Source organism: Salmo salar, chromosome 29, assembly GCF_965601325.2.
Source record: "Salmo salar chromosome 29, fSalSal1, whole genome shotgun sequence".
Lineage (NCBI taxonomy): Eukaryota > Metazoa > Chordata > Actinopteri > Salmoniformes > Salmonidae > Salmo > Salmo salar.
In genome coordinates this window covers 8107351-8117052 of record NC_138319.1, presented here as the reverse complement: position 1 = coordinate 8117052, position 9702 = coordinate 8107351, and the positions used below count along the sequence as shown (strand labels likewise).

At 45.2% G+C, this 9702-nt stretch overlaps 1 pseudogene; it reads left to right on the top strand.

Annotated features, from left to right (window-relative positions):
* The first annotated feature begins 6126 nt into the window (after positions 1-6126).
* LOC106590047 (ribonuclease 3-like) overlaps positions 6127-9702 on the top strand; it is a 160822-nt pseudogene continuing 157246 nt past the window's right edge.

The following is a 9702-nucleotide window of genomic DNA, read 5'->3' as shown; positions in this document are numbered from 1 at the left end:
CTGCAGTCAGTATGCCAATTGCACACTCCCTCAATTTGACATATCTGTGGCATTGGATTGTGTTACAAAACTGCACATTTTGGAGTAGCCTTTTATCCCCTGCACAAGGTGCAGCTGTGTAATGATAATGCCGTTTAATCAACTACTTGATATGCAAAACCTGTCAAGTGGATGGATTATCTGACAATTGACCAGAATTTACTTTTCGTCGCAGGTTAGGAGATCTTACACAGCAGGTAATGAGAATTTACGTAGCAGGTTACTCTACTTTAGATGTAATTTAACATAAGATGTAGTACAGACAAGCGGGGCAGGTGGAGGGCTGGAGCGAGCCCGGGAATGGCGTCCCTGGAGAGGGCAAGAACGAGATGCATGTCAGGAGAAGTGTAGTATTATCATACAGAGGAGGAATGGTGGAAAAAGAGGCAGAGGAGGTCGAAGAGAAAGACGGAGGAAGAAGATGAGCATCAGTTGAGTAAAAATGGCGAAAAAGGTTGATGGTTTGTTGAAGAAGAATGTAAGCAAAATGAGCAGTACGCCGGATCGAGGTCTGGAGGAGAAATGGAAGTGAACGAGGGCAACTTATCGGAGGTTGCAGGTGTGGTGAAGTCCTCGGAGCCTAAGGCTTGCACTGATAAACGGGATAAAGATGAGTCTGTGATGATAGGAGGCACATTTTTGGAGAAAGTGGACCCCTGCCTTTTTGGCTGATCCATTTGTGGTTTCAGGGTGGGTGAAAAATGAGCTGGGTGCGCCGCCATCAGTGAAGGTAACCCAAAGTGGTCTTGTGATAATTATTTGTGTTTCTGTTGATCAGAGGGAGCAGGTGCTTTGCTCCAAACTAATTGGGACAAGATGTGACTTGTTTTGCCCTCAAGAAAAGGGCTCCATTGAAAAGAGGGATTACTGGGCTAGCGGTAAATGTGAAAGTGGACCAACTGAAGGGAAAGATTCCCTGTGTTTGTGATGCCGTCGTTTGGTTTCGACGCAGACAGGGTGGCGTGAGTGGTGAAACAGAAGAGTCATTGTCTGTTCTTTTGAGTTTTTATGTTGTCCAAAGTGATGTTAGGAAATTTCAGTTGTCCCATGTGAGCTTATTTGCTGAGTACATTGTTGTTACAGGTGTCAAGCTTATAGGCATGTGGCAACAGTGTGTAGGTGGGAGGTTCCTAGGTATGAGAAGTGTGCAGAAGTGCATGAGACAAAGGAATGTGTAGCATTGGGGAAAGAAGCGGTATTTGTTATCTGTAGGGGTGCCCATGTGGCTGGGGATCAGTAATGTCCAGTGTGAGAGAGGCAGGTTGAGGTTACCAGGGTTAGAGTAGAGGGTGTCGTATGCTGAGGTAGTGAAGAAAGTTGAGGAAGATGGGTCAAGGGGGAGGGATTCTGAGAGGATTTGTGTGAGTAGTAGATATGTATCAGTACAGAGGGATAGGCCAACGAGTGATATATGCTTCAGTAAGATTGGCTTCTTAAACATTTACAGCAATGGTTATAAACTGTACTGCACCGATGGAACTTAAGTCGCAGAAATTAGACGTTGTGGCTGCAGCTGCAGTGAAGTATTTTGCTGTACAAGATTTGACGTGAGAAGAGTTACAGGGTGTGTTTAGTGGTGGTGTCCTGTCCTTTCAGGCTGTTGGCCTGAGGTAGGTTTAAATTGTGGAGTAGGGTGGTGGGTTTTTTAATGAGTGTTGGGTTAGATGGTAGGATACTTCTTGATTTATTTTGCTTTTCTCAAGCAAAGTATAAGGGAGTTATACTCCAGTCTACTAGGTGGCGGTAATGCTACATTTATTAGATGCCAACCACCGCTAAACCTCAACAAATGAGATAAATGAATTATCTTGGCAAAGGAGAAGTGCTCACTAACAAGGATGTGCACGATTTTTATGCATATGGAAAATGCTGGGATATTTTATTTCAGCTCATGAAACATGGGACCAACACTTTACATGTTGTGTTTATATTTTTGTTCAGTATACAGTACCAGTCAAAGTTTGGACAAACCTTCTCATTACAGAGTTTTTCTTTATTTTTACTATTTTCTACATTGTTGAATAATAGTGAAGATGTCAAAACTATGAAATAACCCATATGAAATCATGTAGTAACCAAAAAAGTGTTAAACAAATCAAAACATACTTTTTTCTTTAAAGTAGCCACCCTTTTGCCTTGATGACAGCTCTGAACACTATTGACATTCTCTCAACCAGCTTCATGAGGTAGTCACCTGGAATTTTCAATTAACAAGTATGCCTTTTCTTAAAAGTTACTTTGTGGAATTTCTTCCCTTAATAATGTGTTTGAGCCAATCAGTTGTGTTGTGACAAGGTAGGAAGCAAGCTTCCAGAAAATTGGAACGGAAATGGCGCCACACCAAACTGGAAGTCTTCCGACTAGCTTGGAAAGACAGTACCGTGCAGTATCGAAGAGCCCTCACTGCTGCTCGATCATCCTATTTTTCCAACTTAATTGAGGAAAATAAGAACAATCCGAAATTTCTTTTTGATACTGTCGCAAAGCTAACTAAAAAGCAGCCTTCGCAAATGGAGGATGGCTTTCACTTCAGCAGTAATACATTTATGAACTTCTTTGAGGAAAAGATCATGATCATTAGAAAGCAAATTACAGACTCCTCTTTAAATCTGTGTATTCCTCCAAAGCTCCATTGTCCTGAGTCTACACAACTCTGCCAGGACCTAGGATCAAGGGAGATACTAAAGTTTTTTAGTACTATATCTCTTGACGCAATGATGAAAATAATCATGGCCTCCAAACCCTCAAGCTGCATACTGGACCCTATTCCAACTAAACTACTGAAAGAGCTGCTTCCTGTGCTTGGCCCTCCTATGTTGAACATAATAAACGGCTCTCTATCCACCGGATGTGTACCAAGCTCACTAAAAGTGGCAGTAATAAAGCCTCTCTTGAAAAAGCCGAATCTTGATCCAGAAATTATAAAAAACTATCGGCCTATATCGAATCTTCCATTCCTCTCAAAAATTTTAGAAAAAGTTGTTGCACAGCAACTCACTGCCTTCCTGAAGACAAACAATGTATACGAAACGCTTCAGTCTGGTTTTAGACCCCATCATAGCACTGAGACTGCACTTGTGAAGGTGGTAAATGACCTTTTAATGACGTCAGACCGAGGCTCTGCATCTGTCCTCGTGCTCCTAGATCTTAGTGCCGCTTTTGATACCATCGATCACCACATTCTTTTGGAGAGATTGGAAACCCAAATTGGTCTACATGGACAAGTTCTGGCCTGGTTTAGATCTTATCTGTCGGAAAGATATCAGTTTGTCTCTGTGAATGGTTTGTCCTCTGACAAATCAATTGTAAATTTCGGTGTTCCTCAAGGTTCCGTTTTAGGACCACTATTGTTTTCACTATATATTTTACCTCTTGGGGATGTCATTCGAAAACATAATGTTAAATTTCACTGCTATGCGGACGACACACAGCTGTACATTTCAATGAAACATGGTGAAGCCCCAAAATTGCCCTCGCTAGAAGCCTGTGTTTCAGACATAAAGAAGTGGATGGCTGCAAACTTTCTACTTTTAAACTGGGACAAAACAGAGATGCTTGTTCTAGGTCCCAAGAAACAAAGAGATCTTCTGTTGAATCTGACAATTAATCTGGATGGTTGTACAGTCGTCTCAAATAAAACTGTGAAGGACCTTGGCGTTACTCTGGACCCTGATCTCTCTTTTGAAGAACATATCAAGACTGTTTCAAGGACAGCTTTTTTCCATCTACGTAACATTGCAAAAATCAGAAATTTTCTGTCCAAAAATGACGCAGAAAAATTAATCCATGCTTTTGTTACTTCTAGGCTGGACTACTGCAATGCTCTACTTTCCGGCTACCCGGATAAAGCACTAAATAAACTTCAGTTAGTGCTAAATACGGCTGCTAGAATCCTGACTAGAACCAAAAAATTTGATCATATTACTCCAGTGCTAGCCTCCCTACACTGGCTTCCTGTTAAGGCAAGGGCTGATTTCAAGGTTTTACTGCTAACCTACAAAGCATTACATGGGCTTGCTCCTACCTATCTTTCCGATTTGGTCCTGCCGTACATACCTACACGTACGCTACGGTCACAATACGCAGGCCACTATTGTCCCTAGAATTTCTAAGCATACGGCTGGAGGTAGGGCTTTCTCCTATAGAGCTCCATTTTTATGGAATGGTCTGCCTACCAATGTGAGAGACGCAGACTCAGTCTCAACCTTTAAGTCTTTACTGAAGACTTATCTCTTCAGTAGGTCCTATGATTAAGTATAGTCTGGCCCAGGAGTGTGAAGGTGAACGGAAAGGCTGGAGCAACGAACTGCCCTTGCTGTCTCTGCCTTGCCGGTTCCCCTCTTTCCACTGGGATTCTCTGCCTCTAACCCTTTTACAGGGGCTGAGTCACTGGCCTACTGGTGTTCTTCCATGCCGTCCATGGGAGGGGTGCGTCACTTGAGTGGGTTGAGTCACTGACGTGGTCTTCCTGTCTGGGTTGGCGGCCCCCCCTTGGGTTGTGCCATGGCGGAGATCGTTGTGGGCTATACTCGGCCTTGTCTTAGGACGGTAAGTTGGTGGTTGGAGACATCCCTCTAGTGGTGTGGGGGCTGTGCTTTGGCAAAGTGGGTGGGGTTATATCCTGCCTGTTTGGCCCTGTCCGGGGATATCATCGGATGGGGCTACAGTGTCTTCTGATCCCTCCTGTCTCAGCCTCCAGTATTTATGCTGCAGTAGTTTATGTGTCGGGGGGCTAGGGTCAGTCTGTTACATCTGGAGTATTTCTCTTGTCTTATCCGGTGTCCTGTGTGTATTTAAATATGCTCTCTCTAATTCTCTCTTTCTCTCTTTCTGTCTTTCTCTCGGAGGACCTGAGCCCTAGGACCATGCCTCAGGACTACCTGGTATGATGACTCCTTGCTGTCCCCAGTCCACCTGGCCGTGCTTCTGCTCCAGTTTCAACTGTTCTGCCTGCGGCTATGGAACCCTGACCTGTTCACCAGACGTGCTTGTTGCACCCTCGACAACTACTATGATTATTATTATTTGACCATGCTGGTCATTTATGAACATTTTAACATCTTGACCATGTTCTGTTATAATATCCACCCTGCACAGCCAGAAGAGGACTGGCCACCCCTCATAGCCTGGTTCCTCTCTAGGTTTCTTCCTAGGTTTTTGGCCTTTCTAGGGAGTTTTTCCTAGGGAGTTTTTCCTAGCCACCGTGCTTCTTTCACATGCTTTGCTTGCTGTTTGGGGTTTTAGGCTGGGTTTCTGTACAGCACTTTGAGAATATCAGCTGATGTACGAAGGGCTATATAAAAAATAAAAAATAAATTTGATTTGTATACAGAAGATAGTCCTATTTGGTAAAATACCACGTCCATATTATAGCAAGAACAGCTCAAATAAGCGAAGAGAAACTACAGTCCATCATTACTTTAAGACATAAAGGTCAGTCAATCTGGAAAAGAACTTCAAGTGCAGTCGCAAAAACCATCAAGCTCCGAGACACCTGCCCAGAGGTAAGCTACACCCTTACCCGTTCCACAACGACCTTAGTCACACCTGTCTGTGGATTTTTTTAACCGATCTACCTCTTTCATAGGGAAACACTACTATCTTGGTCGTTGTGGATCGTTTCCTGTCGTCTCCTCCCTCTGCCTGGTCTTCCTACGGCCCTACAGACTGCGGAAGCCCTGTTTACTCACGTCTTCCGGCACTACGGGGTGCCTGAGGATATAGTGTCTGATTGGGGTCCCCAATTCATATCGAGAGTTTGGAAGGCGTTCATGGAACGTCTGGGGGTCTCGATCAGCCTTACCTCGGGTTTTCACCCCGAGAGTAACGGGCAGGTAGATAGAGTCAACCAGGATGTGGGCAGGTTTCTGCGGTCCTATTGCCAGGACCGGCCGAGGGAGTGGGCGGCGTTCGTGCCCTGGGCCGAGATGGCACAGAACTCACTTCGCCACTCCTCCACTAACCTCTCCCCCTTTCAGTGTGTATTGAGGTACCAGCCGGTTCTGGCGCCATGGCATCAGGGTCAGACCGAGGTTCCTGCGGTTGACGACTGGTTCAGGTGCGCGGAGGAAACATGGGAGGCCGCCCATGTTCACTTCCAGCGAGCTGCGCTTCGCCAGAAGAACAGCTTCCGCCTTCCCAGCCGGAAGCTGGGTCCGCGGTTTGTGGGGCCATTCAAAGTCCTGAGGAGGGTGAACGAGGTGTGTTACAGATTACAGCTTCCCTCTGATTACCGTATTAACCCCTCGTTCCATGTGTCTCTCCTCAGGCCGGTGATGGCCAGGAATCTGAGGTGCGGGAGGACCCTCTACCCCCTCTGGACATCGAGGGGGCCCTGGCGTACTCCGTTTGTTCGAGGCGGCAGGCAGGGGGCCTTCAGTACCTTGTGGAGTGGGAGGGGTACGGTCCGGAGGAGAGGTGTTGGGTTCCGGTTGTGGATGTTTTGGTCCCTGAACTGCTGCGGGAGTTTCACCGTCGTCCTCGAGGCCGGTGTCGGCGCGCCGCTGGAGCCGCGCATCAAGGGGGGGGGGGGGCACTGTCACGGCTTCCACCGAAGTCGGCTCCTCTCCTTGTTCGGGCGGCATTCGGCGATCGACGTCACCGGTATTCTAGCCATCCGCCGCTCCATTTCTCATATTCCATTGGTTTTGTCTTGTTCCATTACACACCTGGTTTTCATTCCATAGTTACTGCATGTATTTAGTCCTCTGTTCCCCTCCATGTCTTTGTGTGTAATTGTTTGTTTGTTATGTGGATTATTGTCGGGCGCTTTACTTTTGCTATGTTCCGTGTTTTGGCACGTTATTGTTTTTATGTGCTGTCATTTGTAGAACGGAATTAAAGTGCGCCTGTTCACTACACTCTGCTCTCCTGCACCTGACTTTGCCTCCCGTACACACCCTTGACAACGCTTAACCAGCATGGCTACCATAGCATTCTACAGCGAAACACCATCCCATCTGATTTGCCCTTAGTGGGACTGTCATTTGTTTTTCAACAGGACAATGAATCAAAACATACCTCCAGGATGTGTTAGGGCTATTTGACCAAGGAGAGTGATGGAGTGCTGCCTCAGATGACCTGGCCTCCACTATCACCCAACCTCAACCCAACTGAGATGGTTTTGGATGAGTTGGACCGCAGAGTGAAGGAAAAGCAGCCAACAAGTGCTCAGTGCTGTTGTATTCGGCGCATGTGACAAATATAATTTGATTTGATTAGATGACATGAGACACATTTCACAGAACTTCCGAATGTAACAAATGTTTTTGATTTTTTTGTATCGAGAAAGTGCAGAAGTTTCGGTATACCATGCAACGCTAAACTAACATGGCTACCTAAATGTTTTTCACTGGCACCCAACAGTAGCAACCCATATAAAATTGGTGTAACACTGCCAAGTCAAAAGGTCGCAAATGTAAGTGTTTTGGTCACAGTCTCAAACCCTATGCATAGCTCAACACTCTTCTGTTCCATTTGGGAATGTACACAATTGTTCCGTCCCAGCCACACTGCTGATGGTGATCTTGTGTTTAAAGTCCTCTCCCTCTCTCTCTACTTTTGAAGGCTCATCTGTATCTGTCAAATATTACAGAGTTTGGGACTTTAAAGGCCTATGTATAGACAGAGATAGTCTCTCACGGTGTGACGTTCACTGTGGTCACGTGGGTCGTATTGGGGTATGGATTTAAAAATCCCTCATTCTGCCGTTGCCTTGTTGTTTTCTCATTAGCTGGGAATTTAGTTTGAAATGTCTGATACATCATAGTTGGACGGGAGCTATAATCCAGTTATAATAAAAACATTGTTTAACTATGTGTCGTTATTGCTTAAAATCAGGCTTGGCTGCACTGCTTTCAATGGGGAAAGATTGCTTCTGTACCTCCCGCTTCCCCAGGCAAATTGATGGCAGGCAAAGCCTGGCTGAATCAAGGCTGTGACCGAGAGAGTTGTGTGTCTGTGTGTTTGAATAGTTGTGTGGGTGTGTGTGTTTGAATAATGAAGCAAAATTCACATATGATCAATCATTTCAAATAAAGAAAATATTCAGTGAAGATTAAGCCCAGATTATCGTGGGATAATTTAAACAACACCTGCAAAAACCTTGCATCACCAGGGCCCCGGTGATTAGACAACCCCAAGCGCAGCAATATTAGCCACTGCCAGTTAGCCAGAGGGGTGGGCACCACTGCACGTTGTACGGCGGGCGGCCAGGTTAATCCTACAAAATGGACACTCGCTCAGACAACAAACAGCATGTAACTGGAAGATTAAACACGGAAGAGCGGGTTTATCTCCTTAAAGAGATTGGAGCCACTTAATGTTCAAAAGCCCTGGGTAAAGAGATGTTGGGTGTGTGTTCAGTGTGTTTTCCAGTGTGTGCACGTTACTCTGTGTGTGCGTTTGTGATTGTGTATTTACGTTCTCCTGCATGTGTGTGTGTGTTTGATGTGTCTGTTTTTTGGGGCAGCAGACCCTGCTTATGGAGATTCGGTTTTTATGAGTTTCCTTCAGAAGCTGCAACCTCTGTTTAACACCATGGTAATGAGTGTTCCTCTTTTCTTCCCTCACTCCCTCTCGCTCTTCTTCTCTTTCATCATCCCAGTTTCCATTGTGCAAAGTGATTCGTTTCAACATAGATTACACAATTCACTTTATTGAAGAGATGACACCAAAGGTCAGTAAAGCCCCTCATCTCTTTTATGTCTGTCTGTCTGTCTGTCTGTCTGTCTGTCTATGTGTGTGTGTTTAGTGTTCTCCAAACGGTCGCGTATCGCTCTCTGTGAACACATCCAAGGCCCATGTAACCTACAGTGCATTCGGAAAGTATTCAGACCCCTTGACTTTGTCCACATTTTGTTAAGTTACAGACTTATTCTAAAATTGATTACGTCTTTTTTTTTTCATTGTCGATCGGCACACAATACACCCTAATGACAAAACAAAACCAGTTGTTTTATTTATTTAACTAGGCAAGTCAGTTAAGAACAAATTCTTATTTACAATGACGGCCTAGGAACAGTGCGTTAACTGCCTTGTTCAGGGGCAGAACAACAGATTTTTACCTTGTCAGCTCGGGGATTCGATCTAGCAACCTTTTGGTTACTGGCCCAATGCTCTATCCACTAGGCTACCTGCTGCCCCACAGGTATTTAGAAAAATTTTAAAAATACTGAAATATCACATTTACATAAGTATTCAGACCCTTTACTCAGGACTTTTATTGAAGCACTTTTGGCAGCGATTACAGCCTCGAGTCATCTTGGTTATGACGCTATAAGCTTGGCACACTTGTATTTTGGGAGTTTCGCTCATTCTTCTCTGCAGATCCTCTCAAGCTCTGTCAGGTTGGATGAGGAGTTTCGCAGCACAGCTATTTTCAGGTCTCTCCAGAGATGTTCGATCGGGTTCAAGTCTGGACTCTTGCCGTGTCGCTCAAGGACATTCAGAGACTTGCCCGAAGCCACTCCTGCATTGTCTTGGCTGTGTGTGTAGGGTCATTGTCCTGTTGGAAGGTGAACCTTCACCTCCAGTCTGAGGTCCTGAGCACTCTGGAGCAGGTTTTCATCATGGATCTCTCTGTACTTTGCTCCGTTCATCTTTCCCTCAATCCTGAGAAGTCTCCCATTCCCTGCTGCTGAAAAACATCCCCACAGCATGATG